Source organism: Petaurus breviceps, unplaced genomic scaffold (assembly GCF_028583685.1).
Source record: "Petaurus breviceps papuanus isolate PSGF00001 unplaced genomic scaffold, PetGlider_PUasm1.0 125, whole genome shotgun sequence".
Classification (NCBI taxonomy): Eukaryota; Metazoa; Chordata; class Mammalia; order Diprotodontia; family Petauridae; genus Petaurus; species Petaurus breviceps.
The window spans coordinates 7,530,448-7,546,690 of record NW_027185653.1 but is presented as its reverse complement, the minus strand read 5'-3'; the positions used below and the strand labels follow the sequence as shown (position 1 = coordinate 7,546,690).

The 16,243-nt window shown below is 37.2% G+C and overlaps 1 protein-coding gene across 1 annotated transcript in view; it reads left to right on the top strand.

The window, feature by feature from the left end:
• The window catches only part of LINGO2 (leucine rich repeat and Ig domain containing 2), a 1,702,561-nt gene that overhangs the window by 738,876 nt on the left and 947,442 nt on the right, over nucleotides 1-16,243 (top strand). The window contains exon 4 of the mRNA XM_069090544.1: nucleotides 14,546-14,605. The gene's annotated coding sequence lies outside the window, so the exon portion shown is untranslated. The remainder of the gene's footprint in view (nucleotides 1-14,545; nucleotides 14,606-16,243) is intronic.

The following is a 16,243-nucleotide window of genomic DNA, read 5'->3' as shown; positions in this document are numbered from 1 at the left end:
GAGAGACAGAGAGACACAGAGAGAGACAGAGAGAGACACAGAGAGAGAAAGAGAGAGAGATGCTATTATCCAATTCAATTTGATAAATATCCTAGACTCCTGTGTTGTGCAGGGCAATGTGTTATTTACCATGAAGACTTACACATATTAACAATTCTCAAATGAGCAAACTTGAAGATCTAGTATGATAATATATATATAATATAATATATATAATTATATTAATTACCATATATTACTAATATATCATATTTCATATTATAATATAATAATACATATAATATACAGTCATTTGGGGTATAATATGCAGTCATGCTGGCATTGTGATTCAAACTATATGGGCTCTTTATTTTCTTTGATATTAGCTCTCTATAGTTCAGTAAGTAGAGCATTGACATGAAGTTAGGAATACTTGAGTTTAAAAGATGAAGAAATGTAGTTTAGCAGTTCCAGATCTCCACTGTATTCATTACAATATGGTAATCATTTAAACAATCTAGTACTGCTTAAGAAACACAGTGGTAGATCAGTGAAATAGATGAAGTATGTAATACACAGTAGCAAATGGCCATAGTAATCTTGTGTTTGATAAATACAAAGATCCAAGATTTTGAAATAAGACATCACAATCTGACAAAAATTGCAAGGAAAACTGGGAAGGAATTTGACAGAAATTATTTATAGACCAACATCTTGCATCATATATAGAGATAAGGACAAAAGTGGTACGTGATTTAGACATAAACATTGATACCATAAGCAAATTAAGGGAGTATGAAATATTTGATATTTATTTATGTGTAAGGGAAGGATTTGTGAACAAACAAGAGATAAAGAGAATTACAGGTTGAAAAATGGGTAATTTTGATTATATCTGGGGCACCTAGGTGTCTTAGTGAATAGAGCACTGGCCCTGGAGTTAGGAGGACCTGATTTAAAATCTGCCCTGAGACAAGTAATGCTTACTAGCTGTGTGACCTTGGGGAAGTCACTTAACTGCAATTGCCCTGCCTTTCCCCCTCCAAAAGGCAAAAAAAAATATGATTATATCAAATGAAAAATATTTTGCACGAACAAAATCAAGGCAGTCAAGATTAGAAGGAAATCCGAAAACTGGGGAAAATTTTTACATCAAGTGCCTTGGGTAAAGGCCTCACTTCCCAAATATGGAGAGAATTAAAACAAATTTATGAGAATATGAGTCATTACCCCGATGATAAATGGTCAAAAGATATGAATAGACAGATTTCAGAAGAAGAAATCAAATCTTTGTATATTCATAAAATGCTATAAATCACTCTTTATTAGACAAATGCAAATTAAAAAAAAACAACTTTGATGTGCCAAATCACACATATCAGATTGACTAATATGTCAGAAAAGGAAAATCACAAATGCTGGAGGGGATGTGGAAAAATTGGGACACTGAAATGATACAACCATTCTAAAGAGCAATTTAGAACTATTTCCAAAGGGGTATAAAACTATGTGTATCTTTTGTTCTAACAATATCACTACTAGTTATGTATACCAAGGACCTAAATGTGCAAAAAGAAAACCTAAAGCAGCCCTTTTACAGGTGGTAAAGAACTGGAAATGAAGGGAATGTCTCAATCAGGTAATGGTTGAACAAATTGTGATATATAATTATGATGGAATACTCGTGTGCCAAAACAAATGACAAATAGGGTGCTTTCAGAAAAAAATAAAAGCAACTAAGAAGACTCACATTAATTGCTGCAAAATGAAGTGAGCAGAATTAGCAGCAATATTGTACAATGATCCCTTGTAAATTGCTTTGCTATTTTTAGCAATACAATGATGTAAGACAATTCTTAAGGAGTTACGATGAAAAATGTTATCCACCTCCAAAGAAAGAACTGATGGAATCTGAATACAGATTGAAGCATCCTTTAAAAAAAAAAACATTTTCTTGCTTTTTTTCCTGCCTTTTCTATTGCAATATTGTGCTCTTAGATCTAAGTGCATTATTATAAGGGTCAAAGGATATAATTGCTATAAAATACTATCCAAGTTTTAACATGACATACATGTGTATTATTATCATTATCATTTTCATTATCATTGAGGTTGTAGATGTCATCCTTTTGTTACAGTTCTAAAACTGTTCCTGGGTTAACCTGCTATTCTTATTTTATTCTTTTGTATTTGTTTCTTTTTTATTTCTTTGTATTTATTGTATGTGCATTTGATTAATGGGCAAAATTACTGTTCATTATCGAGAGAACATATTTCAATGAAACAATTTTCTGCAGACTCACTGAAGGTATCTTTGGAACCATATCAATAGCAAATAGGATGCCAGGATTGATATGCACCTTAGCCTGTTCCCACATGGTTTTAATTCCTTCCACTAGGCTTCTATATTTTGAAAGCAGTTTTATCCCTTGTAGCTTGTAGATTATGTGAGCATTTTTTAATAATACCATCTAAGGCAAACATTCTTAAATTGTAGTGATTTTTCTTTTTATTTTATTTTTACCTGTGTTAATGTTATAGTTGCTGTAGTTTATTTGTTGAATTTTCTTTTTTTTGTGGGGGGAAGCAGAGCAATAGGGGTTCAGCTAGTAAGTGTTAAGTGTCTGAGGCTGGATTTGAACTCAAGTGCTCCTGACTCCAGGGCCAGAGCTCTATTCACAGAGGCACCTAGCTGCCCCCCCATTTGGTGAATTTTCAAAGATATTTTGAAGTCTATCTTAGTTTATGAAAGAAGGCAAAATTCAGAGGTACAATTGTAGCCAACAGACAATGTCTTGTTAGGTATAAGTATTAAATTTTTACAGCAATGTAGTGAGCTTTTTTTCAGTATAAACTATTTCTTTTCTAATCTGTATTGATCAATGAGTCAGTATACATAAGGAAAAAAAATTTCTATAAAATCTGTACTTCCTAGTAGACCACTTAATTCTTTCTGGAGCAGGTAAAGAAAAGCAATTGGGGCTAAGTGACTTGCCCAGGGTCACACAGCTACTAAGGGTCAAGTGCCTGAGGCCTAAGTGTGAAATAAGGTGCTCCCTCCTGAATTCAGGGCCAGTGCTCTATTCACTGGACCACCTAGCTGAATCTTATTCTTTTATTTTTTTCCAAATGCTTTATTAACTTCTGATTTACATCATTCATTTCCACCAGATTTTGAGTTTCATATTTTCTCCCTGTTTTTCCCCTCCCTGCAGCCCCAAAATAGCAGTCCCACAGGATATCCCCTCCTCCAATCTGCTTTCTCCCATACCCCTTCCGACTTTTCCTGTGGATCTCCATGCCCCAGTGCCTGTATATCTTATTTCCCAATTAAATGTAAAATAGTATTAATAATATTTGAGTATTTGATTTTAAAACTTTGAATTCCAGATTCATTCCCTACCTCCCTTGTCACCCAACCTTACTGGGAACATAAGCAGTTCAGCATAGGTTGTACATGTTTGGCTAATGCAAAACAATAACATGGTAGATATATTGTAATGATTATATTTCCCTCCATCCTATCCCACCTCCCACTTGTTCTCTTCTGTACTTGGATCCCATCCCTTTTCAAAAGTGGGTGCTTCCAACTTCCCTCCCCCCCAGCCTGCCCTCCCTTCCATCATCACCCTTCTCATCCCCTTCCCCCCCTACTCTCCTGGAGGGTGAGATACCCTAGTTAGTGGTATTTCATTCCCAAATCAAGCCAAATTCAATGGGAATAAGGTTGACCCATTCCCTTTTGCCTTCCTATTCTTCCCCTCCATTGTAACCATTTTCCCTCGCCTCTTCTATATGAGATAGTTTACCCCAATCTGTCTATCCCCATCTCCTGTCATTATATTCCTCTCTCACCTCTAAATTTCACCTTTTAAGTATCATCCTTTACTGTTAAATTGGTCCTGTGCCCTATATCTATGTATACCTGTAAACATATATACACACATTCACATATGTATTCATATGATCATATACCCTCATATGTAGACATACCCACACACACAGACACACACACATATATGTAAGTATATATGTTTCTATTCCCTTCAAATATTGAGAAGAGTTTCATAAGTTACAATTATTGTTTTTCCATGTAAGAATGTTAATAGTTCAACTTTGATAAGTTCCTTATGATTTCTTTTCCCTGTTTACCTTATCATGCTTCTCTTGCTTCTTATATCTGAATGTCAAATTTTCTAATCAAGTCTGTTTTTTTCAGCAAGAATACTTGAAATTTTCAATTCCACTGAATGACCATACTTTCCTCTGAAAAATGATACTGAGTTTTGCTGGGTAGGTGACTCTTGGTTTTAATCCCAGGTCCTTTGATCTCCGGAATATCATATTTCAGGCCCTTTGACCCCTCATTGTAAAAGCTGTCAGATCCTGGGTTATCCTGATTGCATTTCCACAATATTCAAATTGTTTCTTTCTGGCTGCTTGCAATATTCTCTCCTTAATCTGGGAATTCTGTAACCTGGGTATAATATTCCTAGGAGTTTTCTTTTGGGGATCTTTTGCAGGAGGTGATCGGTGGATTCTTTCAACCTCTATTTGCACTCTGGTTCTAAAACATCAGGGCAGTTTTCCTTGAGAACTTCCTGGAGGATGATTTCTAGGTTCTTACTTTGATCATAGCTTTCAGGGAGTCCAATAATTTTTAAATTATCTCTCCTGGATCTATTTTCCAGTTCAGTGGTTTTTCCCATGAGATATTTCACATTGCCTTCTATTCTTTCATTTGTTTGGATGTGTTTAACAGCATCTTGATTTCTCATAAAGTCATTAGCTTCCATTTGCTCCAATCTAATTCAGAAGCAATGATTTTCTTCATTGAGCTTTTGAGATTCTTTTTCCATCTGGCAAATTCAGCTTTTTAAGGCATTCTTCTCCTCATTGCCTTTTTGAGCCTCTTTTGCCATTTGAGTCAGTCTGTTTTTTAAGGTATACTTTTCCTCAGTCAGGCTGTTGACACTCATTTCATAATTTTCTTGCATAGTTCTCATTTCTCTTCCCAATTCTTCCTCCACTTCTCTTATCTGCTTCTTAAGGTCCTCTGTGGCCTGTAACCAGCTTGTATTTTCCTTTGAAGCTTTTGGTGCAGGAGTTCTAACTTCACTGTCTTCTTCCTGTTCCGTGCTTTGCTCCTTGTTGTCCCCCAAATAGGAGTCTAATGTTGGAATCTTCTTTCTGCTTTGTTTCCTTTGCCTGGTCATGTTGCCCCTCAGTCACTTGACCCCTGGGCTTTTTGCCACAGTAGGACTCTGCCACCAGACAGGGGAGCTTTTGTCCCAAATGCTGGTGTTTTCTCAGCTGCTGGAGGTATTAGGTGGGTGCCCTCTCTGAGGTCTCCACATGCTCTGGCAAAGTGGACACACACCCCGGGACCTCCTCCCTCTACTGCAATACAGATCTAAGCAGGTTAAAGCAAGAGTGATTACTCCTCAGAATGATGCTTGGTCCCCCTACACTCTGCAGGCCAGGAGCTGAAGCTGCCACGTGGCGCTGGCTGGCTTTGCCTGCATCTCATGGGCTTCTCTCCCTGGAGGTAAAAGCCACACACTCCCACTTACTGGGTCCCAAAGTCCAGACTGCACTGACCTCTCACTTTGTCCTTTGCATCTATGTGTTGATAAGTCTGGAAAAGGCCACAGCTGCTGCTGATCTGTAGTCCCTCTGCCTGGAGGCTGGTCAGGCCTGCCCTGGGGCTAAAACCTTGGTTTGGAGCTGGGCTCACCTCCCAGAGTGCAGTGTTGGTTGATTCCTGCCAGCTTGCTGGGCCGTCCTCAGTGGGAGGTTAGCTTCTCTGTGTCATTTTGTGGGTTCTGCAGCTCCAAAGTTTGTTTAGAGTCCCCTTTTTACATGGATTGGGGAAGGTGGAAGCCAGAGCAGCAGGGAGGTCCTGCTTCTTCTCTGCCATCTTGACTGTGCCCCCTGAATCTTATTCTTGAATACTAAACTTCTCTATTTTTTTTCCAATTTATTTATTTATTTTTAGTTTGCAACACCGATTTCCACAAGATTTCAACTCATGAATTCTTCTCCCAGTCTTTCTCCTAACCTCCACCCTAAAAACAGCAAGCCTAATGAATACCCTTTCCCCAATGTGTTCTCTCTTGTATTCTCACCCCTCCCCCTCTAACTTTCTAGTAGGGCAAGATGGATTTCTAAACCCCAGTCCCTGTATGTCTTAGTTCTCAGTTGCATGCAAAAAACAGGTTTTTTTTTTAGCATTTGTTTTTAAAATTTTGGGTTCCTGGTTCTTTCATTTCTTTCCTCCTCACCCACCCACACTGGGAAGATAAACAATTCAATATAGATTGTACATGTGTAGTTATGCAAAACATTTTCATAGTAGTTATATTATGAAAGACAAACTATATTTTCCTCCATATTATCCCATCACCTAGTTATTCTATTTTCTACTTTGACCCTGCCCTTTTGAAAAGTGTTTGCTTCAAACTACTCTCTCCCTCAATCTGCCCTCCCTTCAGTCATCCACCCTCTTATCCCCTCTCCCCTATTTTCCTGTAGCATAAGATAGCCAATTGAGTGGGTATTTCATTCCTTCCTTAAGCTAAATTCAATGAAAGTAAGGTTGACCTATTCCCTTTCACCTTCCTGCTCTTCCCTCCATTGTAACAGTTTTCTCTTGCTTCTTTTATATAATTTCCCTGTTTTATCTTTCCCTTTCTCCTTCTCCAAATATATTCCTCTCTCAACTCTTAATTTTATTTTTTAGATATCATCCCTTCATATTCAACTTATCTTATGTCCTCTATGTATATATATACACACATATGCACACACTCAATTATATATATATATATATATACACACATACACCCTCTTATATACACACACACACATATATATATATATATACATAAATATATATTCCCTTCAACTATCCTCATACTGAGAAAAAATTTCATGAGTTACAATTATCCATTTTCCATGTAGCAATGTAAATAGTTCAACTTTAATAAGTTCCTTATGATTTCTTTTTCTTGTTTACCTTCTTATGCTTCTCTTACTTCTTGCGTTTGAAAGTCAAATTTATGTTCAGTTCTTGTTTTTTCATCAAGAATGCTTTAAAGTCCTCTATTTCACTAAATGACAATATTTTCCCCTAAGGCATTATATTCAGTTTTGCTGGAAAGGTGATTCTTTGTTTTAATCCTAGCTCCTTTGACCTCTGAAATTCATATTCCAAGCCTTAGGATCTAGAAGCTGCTAGGTCTTGTGTTATCCTTATTGTGTTTCCATAATACTCAAATTGTTTCTTCTGGATTGCTTGAAGTATATGCTCCTTGACGCAGGAACTCTGGAATATGGCTATAATATTTCTAGGAGTTTTGTTTTGGAGGTCTTTTTCAAGAGGCAATAGGTGAATTCTTTAAATTTCCATTTTGCCCTCTGGTTCTAGAATGTCAGGGCAATTTTGCTTAATAATTTCTTGAAATATTGTGTCTAGGCTTTTTTGTGATCATGCCTTTCAGGTAATCCAATAATTTTTAAATGCTCTCCCCTGTATCTACTTTCAAGCTCAGTGGTTTTTCCAATGAGATATTTTCCATCGCCTTCTATTTTTTTCATTTGTTTTTATCTGTTTTGTAGATTCTAGATTTCTCATAAAGTCATTAGCTTCCATTTCCTCCAATCTAATTTTGAAGGAATTATTCTCTTCTGTGAGTTTTGAAATTCCTTTTCCATCTGGCAAATTTGGCTTTTTAAGGAATTCTCCTCCTCATTGACTTTGTGGACCTCTTTTGCTATTGGAGTTAGTCTGTTTTTTAAAAGGTATTTTCTTGAGTATTTTTTGGTTTTCCTTTAGCAGGCTGTTGACTTGCTTTTCATGATTTTCTTTCATCACTCTAATTTCTCTTCCCAATTTTTCCTCCACTTCTATTACTTGGTTTTAAAAATCCTTCTTGAGCTCCTCCATGGCATATAATCAGTTCATATTTTTATTGGAAGCATTTGTTGCAGGAGTTCTGACTGTTTTCTTTCTTCTGTTCCATGCTTTGGTACTTTTTGTTCCCCCCCCAAAAATGATTCTGTGGTCTGATTATGCTTTTTCTGTTAGTTCATGTATAGCCAAGTATGAGCAGCTTTCCTGAGGACTGCTCCTGTGAACAGCTTCAAGATTCTGATTGCATAGTATAGTGAACTCTCTCTTTATCAGCAGTAAATTAAGGCAAAACATTCACAGAAATCAAAATACAGCTTTCACAATGTTATGACATAATATCTCATCAGAAAAAGGACCACATAGTTTTCACCAAAGTGGCCACATAGTTTTAAACAATGTACCATCATTTAGTAACTCAATCATTTAGGAAAACAATCATTCAGTAAGTCCTTAATTAAATCATCCTTAAGGAGCCTTAATTCCTTAATGGACTCAAAGTACAAATGTCAAAGTTCTCCACCCCTTGGTCACATTATATCATAATCTTATTAGTCAGTGTAATGTACAGAAGAAGAGAACTTTTCCTCTTGGCTCAAGCCTGGCTCCCAGTTTCCATGGTTTCTCTTCCATGGTCCCGGCTCCTACCCAAATCTGCACAACTGTCACCTGCCTTCAAAGCTAGGCAGCTCATTGTCCTGTTCTTCATCCATTTCCTTGTCCAGGTCCCATTCCATATCGAAGATCACAATGTCCAGTCCACCTCAAGTCCTTCATAGTCCTTGTTTCTTGGAAGAGGAAGCTTAACCGAGCCTCAATAGCATTCATTCACATTGCTGACACCATCATCAATTAACTATCTGCTTGTGAAATCAAGAAAGACCCATAAACAAGGTCCAAGAGGTCAACACAAATCACCAGTAAAGTCCCAGGACCTCCAAAACCCTCCTCCAGAACTTCTGTAAACACACAACCAGAAAATCCTCTTTCAGGGCTTCCAGTAATGTCCCAGGGATTTTGTAGAAAGTATCACAAACAAACAACAACACAGACAGAACAGAAAGCATAGAATGCTGGGATACCACAAGTTTTCTCCTTCACCACAAGAGCTCCCTTCTAAGTTCTGTTCTCTCCAGCCTCTGCCTCTACTTATATATGGTCATTAGCTCCTCCCCTTCATGTTGCAGGAATTTTGAACTTCTAAGGTTCCAAATTTGGGGGATTCACAAGTTTTGGATCTCAATACTTGATACAATCAGGAACTGAAACTACGTATTAACTGTTAATTAAATAGCTAAAAAAGTTGTTAACTACTTCTTTGCTTGCCATTATAGCTCATCTGGCCAGCTAATTACTTGACTTTTGAGCCTTTTGGCATAGTAGAAATCTGCTTTCATAATGGAGAGATCTTTATCCCAAATTGCTAGGGGTTTTGCAGCTTCTGGAGCTGATAGGAGGACACCCTGTGTACAGTCCATACAATCTCTGTCACACTGGCCACACAACCCAGTACCACCACCTGAGACTGAGATCCATATCCAAGCAAGTCAAAGAAAGAGCAATTTCCCTCTGAATGGTTGCTTCATCCCCCTACAATCTGCAGGCCTGGGGCTCTGGAGGGAGGCAGCAGCTGCAGCAATCATGGCTCCACCACTTCTTGCCCCAAGGAGAGGGGCTGGACCATGGTCTTATCCACCCAGTTCCAACAGTTTGCCTCTGACCTTTTATTTTCTCTTTGGCATTTATGGGTTGAGAAGTCTGGCAACTACTGAAGCTGCTGGTGATTCACTCACCTGAATCTGCTCAGCCTGGTTTGTGCTGCTGGTCTGAGCTACCCTGGGCCTGGAACCACATGCCTCATGCAGGACTGTACTCTGCTCCCAACTTGGTGTGATAGACCCTTCCTGTTGGCTTTCCAGGCTTCCTTCAGCAGGAGATTTCTTTCTCTCTGTCACTTGTGGGTTCTGTAGCTCTAAAATTTGTTTAGAGTCATTTTTTACAGCTATTGCTGGTGGTTGGAGTGGGAGTTCACACCAAGTTAGTACTTTTACTCCACCATCTTGGCTCTGTCTAAACTTCTCTATTTCTACAAACAAATCTGTGGAACTCAGATATTTCTTCAATGTTTCTTTGTCAACACATTGTTAGGTAACTTCATGTGGTTGTCATAGGCACTTTTGATTCAACTTTCTCATCTTATCTTTTTTAAAGACACCATCTAGTCTTAAACAAATTTAACTTATATTAGACAAATCCAGTAAACTTCTGTTTTTACTCTTGTTCATTGAAGTGTTATTTGCTTTTTCTAACAGTATTTCTGTAGGTTCTTAATTTTCTTTTCATTACTACTGCTATTATTGTAAGTGAACTTCAACAATATGAAATACCTGCATTATAGAGGTACCTGATTTCCTGGTTATTTTATTATAAATTTGCAAAACCAGCTTTTCACTGAATTTATATCATGAGAAATTATTATTTATATAGCAAATATAACAGAGACATGAAAGTAATGTATCTTATCTAAACAATATGTATCTCAGAGAATCTGACCAACTAGTCTGAAGAAACAATGTGACTAATAAGTGCTTAATGAATTATTAAATAAATGGTTATTGGGTCTAGACTTTGAGAAGCATATTATTTACTATTCCAATCTCTCTGTAAGCACACACACACACACAAACACACACACACACTTGCAAATGGCCGCATTTAAATGGAAGGATATTTTACTTTTTCTTAGACATTATGTAGCTGGTACTTTTTTAAAGGAAAAGAAAGGTAGTAGTATTTAACTATAAAGGTAGTAGACAAAGAGAAAACCATTCCATGAAGATTTCCCAGAATTTCAACCTAAGTGTAATTTCAAAAAAAAGATTAATTTCAGAAAAATATTTTTCCTCACAGCATGTTCCTTGACTTAACTTAATACTAAGCCATTTACTTTCTTTATCATTTCCACCTCTTTCTAATAATTCCCACATCAGTAGTAGACAAAATGTCTATAAGAGTGCTTATCTAAAACAAATGTATATTGAATTCTTTTTTAGCATTTTATTTTTCTTCCATTACATGTAAAAATATTTTAACATATGTTTTTAAAACTTTAAATCCCGAATTATATACCTCCCTCCCATGAGAAGAGAAGCAATTCAATATATGCTATACATGTATAGTCATTAAAAACAGATTTCCATATTAGTCATGTTGTGAAAGAAAACAGACCTCATGCAGACCAAAAACAAAACAAAACAAAACAAAAAACAATCACCAAGTAAAAATAGACTTCAATATGTATTCAGACACCATTAGCTCTTTATCTGGGGATGTATAGTAGTTTATATCATAAGTCCTTCTGAGTTGTCTCAGATCATAGCATTGCTGAGAAGAGCTAAGTCATTCATGGGCAATCATCTTTTTTTCCCAGAATTTATTTATTTTTAGTTTTCAACATTCACTTCCACAAGATTTTGAGTTACATATTTTCTCCCTATCTCTCTCCTACCCTAAGCTCAAGATTGCAAGCATACTTCTCCCCCAGTCTGCCCTCTCTTATATCTCCTCATACCCTCCTTCCCCCATTCCCCCTTACTTTTTTGTAGGGCAAGATGAAATTCTATACCACATTGCCTATATATCTTATTTTCCAGTTGCATTAAAAACAATGTTTTAACATTTGTTTTTAAAACTTTGAGTTACAGATTGTCTCCCTTCTTCCCTCTTCACCCACTCCACTGGGAAAACAAGTAATTCAATAAAGTTTATACATGTGTAATAGGCAAAACAATTCCATAGTAGTCATATTGTGTAAGACTAAATATATTTCGCTGCATCCTATTTCCCCCCATTTATTCTATTTTCTCCTTTGACCCTGTCCCTTTTCAAAAGTGTTGTTTCTGACTATCCTCTCTCCCAATCTGGAGCCCTTCTATAATTCCCTCCACTTGTCCCCTTCCCCACTACTTTCCTGTAGTGTAAGATACCCAATTGAGTGTGTATGCTATTCGCTCCTTAAGCCAAGTCCAATGAGAGAGAATTTGACTCATTTCCTTTCACCTTCCTGCTCTCCCCCTCCATTGTAACAGTTTTCTCTTTTCTCTTTTATGTGAGATAATTTAACCTATTCTATCTCTCCGTTTCTCCTTCACCCAATATATTCCTGTCTCACTTCTTAATTTTATTTTTAGATATAATCCTTCCATATTGAATTCAACCCATGCCCTCTATCTAGGTATATACATACATACATACATACATATATACATATATATACATATATATATGCATATATATTCCATTCAACTATCCTAAAACTTATAAAAGTCTCATGAGTTAAAAATATCATCTTTCCATGTATGAATATATACAGTTACAATTAAATAAGTTCCCTAGGATTTCTCTTTGCTGTTTACTTTTTCATGCCATGAATCTTTGCTTCTTGTATTTTATATTTATTTGTATTTTTGTGTATATATATATATTTGTATTTTATCTTATATTTATATTGTATATCTTGTATTTTAAAGTCAAATTTTCTGTTCAGCTCTGGTCTTTTCAGCAAGATCCTCTGAAAATCATGTATTTCATTGAATGTCCATATTTTCCTCTAAGGTATTATACTCAGTTTTGCTGGGTAGGTGATTTTTAAATTTTAATCTTAGCCTTTGACCTCCAGGATATCATGTTCAAAGCCTTTTGACATCTTAATGTACAAGCTGATAGATCTTGTGTTTTCCTGATTCTATTTCCACAATAGTCTAATTGTTTCTTCCTAATAGCTTGTAATATTTTCTCCTTGATCTAAGAACTGTGGAGTTTGACTCTAATCTTCCTAGGAATTTTCTTTTTCATGTCTTTTTCAAGATGTGATCAGTGAATTCTTTCCATTTCTATTTTACCCTCTAGTTCTAGAATATCAGGGCCATTTTCCTTGATGATTTCTTGAAAGGTCATGTCTAAGCTCTTTTTTTTTGTTCTGATCATGGCTTTCAGGTTGTTATGAGAACGGGAATCTGAAGATCTTCCCTGCCCCTAGGCCCTTTCATAGGTTTCAGTGACTCTGAGAACCTTCCTTGATTTGAAAATTTACTCTACCCCCTAATAGGCTGAATGTGGTCACCTGGAGCCTGTGGTGGGAGGCTTGTTTTTTAGAAAGCCCACACTTTGGTGCTTTGTGTTTGGGCAGTGGGTCAAGAGGGTTTTGAAGTTTTCTGAACCAGAGAAGGCTAAATATACCCCGATGTAAGATTTTGTTATGCAGCTCACTTTGAGAAGAGTTTTGTTATTTGACCAGATGAGACTCTGAGAAGCCATTGAGTCCCCCCCAGCTTAGAAAACCCAGATGCTGGTGCTTCCCTATCTGGTAACTGACTAGGTATGGATGTCATGGTCAGACATTTGGAAGTTTGTCTGCTGATGTTTCTCTGTATTTATTGTCTGCTTGTAACTTGTTTGTATTCTCTCAAGTTCAGGGTGCTGACCTTTTTCCCCTGAACTAGGTAAATGACATATGTTTGATTAAAGCAAGATTGTTAACCCATTTTGAGTTACTTTCCTTTAGAAAAGCAGATCTAAGAACCTGTGTTGGCAGCCACCCTGGGGATGCTGAGGTGCTTGCTGCTACACAGGTAGTCCAAAAATTTTCAAATTTTCTCTCCTGGACCTATTTTCCAGGTCAGTGATTTTTTCAATGAGATATTCAATAATACCTTCAATTTTTTTCATTCTTATGTATCTGTTTTATAATATCATGATTTCTCACAAAATCATTAGCTTGCATTTTCTCCCATCTAATTTTGGAGGAATTATTTTATTCAGTGAACTTTTGAAATTCCTTTTCTATCTGGGCAATTTGACTTTTTACAGCATTCTTCTCCTTATTGTTTTTTGGGACCTCTTTTGTCATTTGAGCGAGTCTATTTTTTTTCAATATTTTGGGGGATCTCCTTTAGGAAGCTATTGATTCATTTTTCATGAATTTCTTGCATCACTATAATTTTCCTTTCAATTTTTTCCTTTACTTCTCTTACTTGATTTTCAAAATCTTTCTTGAGCTTCACCATGACCTGTGACTAATTTCATATTTTTCTTGGAGGCTTTTGGTTTAAGAGCTTTGACCTTGTTGTCTTATTCTGGTTGTATATTTAGATCTTCTTTATCACCAAAGACCAGTTTTATAGTCTGATTTATCTTCCTCTGTTTCCTCATTTTCCCATCCAATTACCTGACTGTGGCTCTATGCCATGGTAGAACTCTGCTTCCATAGTGGAGAATGCTGTGTTCCACATATCTGGGGTTTTGTGCATCTGTTGTCAGAGCTTCTTCTAGGCACCTGCCTCAGATGTGCAAGGAAGACACCCTCTTCACAGCTGCCATAATTTCTGCCACACCAGCTCTCCTCACCCCAGACTGTGACCCAGATCCAAGAAGGACAAGGCAAGAGAATCCTACTTCAGTGCCTGAAGACATTCCTGCAATTGCCCTCTGGTCTGCTGCTTGGTTCCCCCACCAATTGTGTGCCTGGAGCTCCAGAAGCAGCCACCACAACAGCTGCTGTCACACCGGGGGCAGGGGCCAAGACTGTGTTCTTCTCTCACCCGTTTCCAACAGAGCTTTCCCACTGATTGTTTACTTTGTCTTTGGCTTTTATAGGTTGAGAAGTCTGGGAACTGCCATAGTTGACAGGGGACTGAATCACTTCTAAGTTGAAGGGTATGTATGGTTTTGTAACCCTTTGGGCATAGTTCCATACTGCTCTAAAGAATGTTTGAATCAGTTCTCAACTCCACCAAGAGTGCAATAATGTCTTATTTTTCTCATATCTCTTTAATTTGTAATTTTCCTTTTCTGTCTGTAATGACAAGTAAAGAAATAGTTAACACCTTGTTTCAGCTAGTTAATTAGCACCTTGTTTCAGTTCTGGCCCATGATTATATCAAGTTTCTGTTGAGAAGCAGAACTTGTGAACCCTAGAACTTGTGAAATTCTATTGCTGAAGCAATAGGAAGAGGAGGAGCAAATGTTCACATACAAGGAGAGGGAGAGAGCAGAATTGAGCAGAATGGAGAACAGAAAGTGTGGTGGCAGAACTGAGAAGAGAGAAGAACTGAGAACTGAACAGAACTGAGAATAGAATTGAGAAGAACTGAGAATTGAACTCTTGTGGTGATAGAGTCAAGAAGAAGAAAACTTGTGGTATCTTGGCACTCTATGTTTGTCTGTTCTGTCTGTGTTGATGTTTGTTTGTGATACTTTGTACAGAAGCCCTGTGACCTTACTGGATGCCCTGAAAGAGAATTTTCTGATTATCTGTTTACAGAAGTCCTGGAGGAAGGATTTGAAGGTCCTGGGACTTTACTGATGATTTGTGTTGACCTCTTGGACCTTCTTGGTTATCTTTCTTAATTTCTATACTGATGATTTGTGTTGAGATCTTGGACCTTGCTGGTGGGTCTGTTTTGATTTCATAGGCAGAGAATTAATGTTGGTGCTGTCAAAGTGTATGAATATTATTGTGGCTCTACTAAGCTTTGTCTTCCCAGAAACAGGAACTGTGAAGGACTTGAGGTGGATTGGACACTGTGAGCTTCAATATGGAACAGGAACTGGACAAGGAACTGCACAAGGAGCTGAGAGCTGTCTGCCTTTGTATGAGGTGACAGTTGGATAGATTCAGGCAGGGGCTGGGACCATGGAAGAGGAACCATGAAATCTGAGAGACAGCCTTGAGTCAAGATGAAAAGACCTCTTCAAGGGTACTTAATGCAAACCGAGAAGATCATGATTTACTGTGGCCTAGGGGTGGGAGGACTTTGTACTCTGTATCCTGTACCTCTTCAGGATGATTGAATTAAGTATGATTGGAAATTAATCTAATCTCCAATTAAGAAGAAAGACTGAAGGACTTTTGACTGAGGGATTAGGACAGTGCAACCTAGGGGTGGAGAACTTGTGATCTTTGTATTTTGTGTTCCTTAAGGAAGCTTGCTTCTTAAGGATGATTGAGTTAAGGACTTTATAAATGTTTGTACTTTATTTAAAACTATGTGACCACTTTAGTGAAAACTATGTGGCTACTGTAGTGACAACCTGTTATGCCATAACATTGTGAATGATGTACTTTGATTTCTGTGAATGTTTGATCTTAGTTTATTACTGAATAAATAGAGAGTTCACTATACTATGTAATCAGAAACTTGAAGCTGTTCATAACAGCAGTGCTCTGGAAAGCTGCCCATGCTTGGCTTTACACTGTCATATTTGTCATCTCATAATGAATATGAGATAGTGCATCATATTTGTTTTAATTTGCATTTCTTAAATCAATAGTGATTTAGAGCATATTTTAAT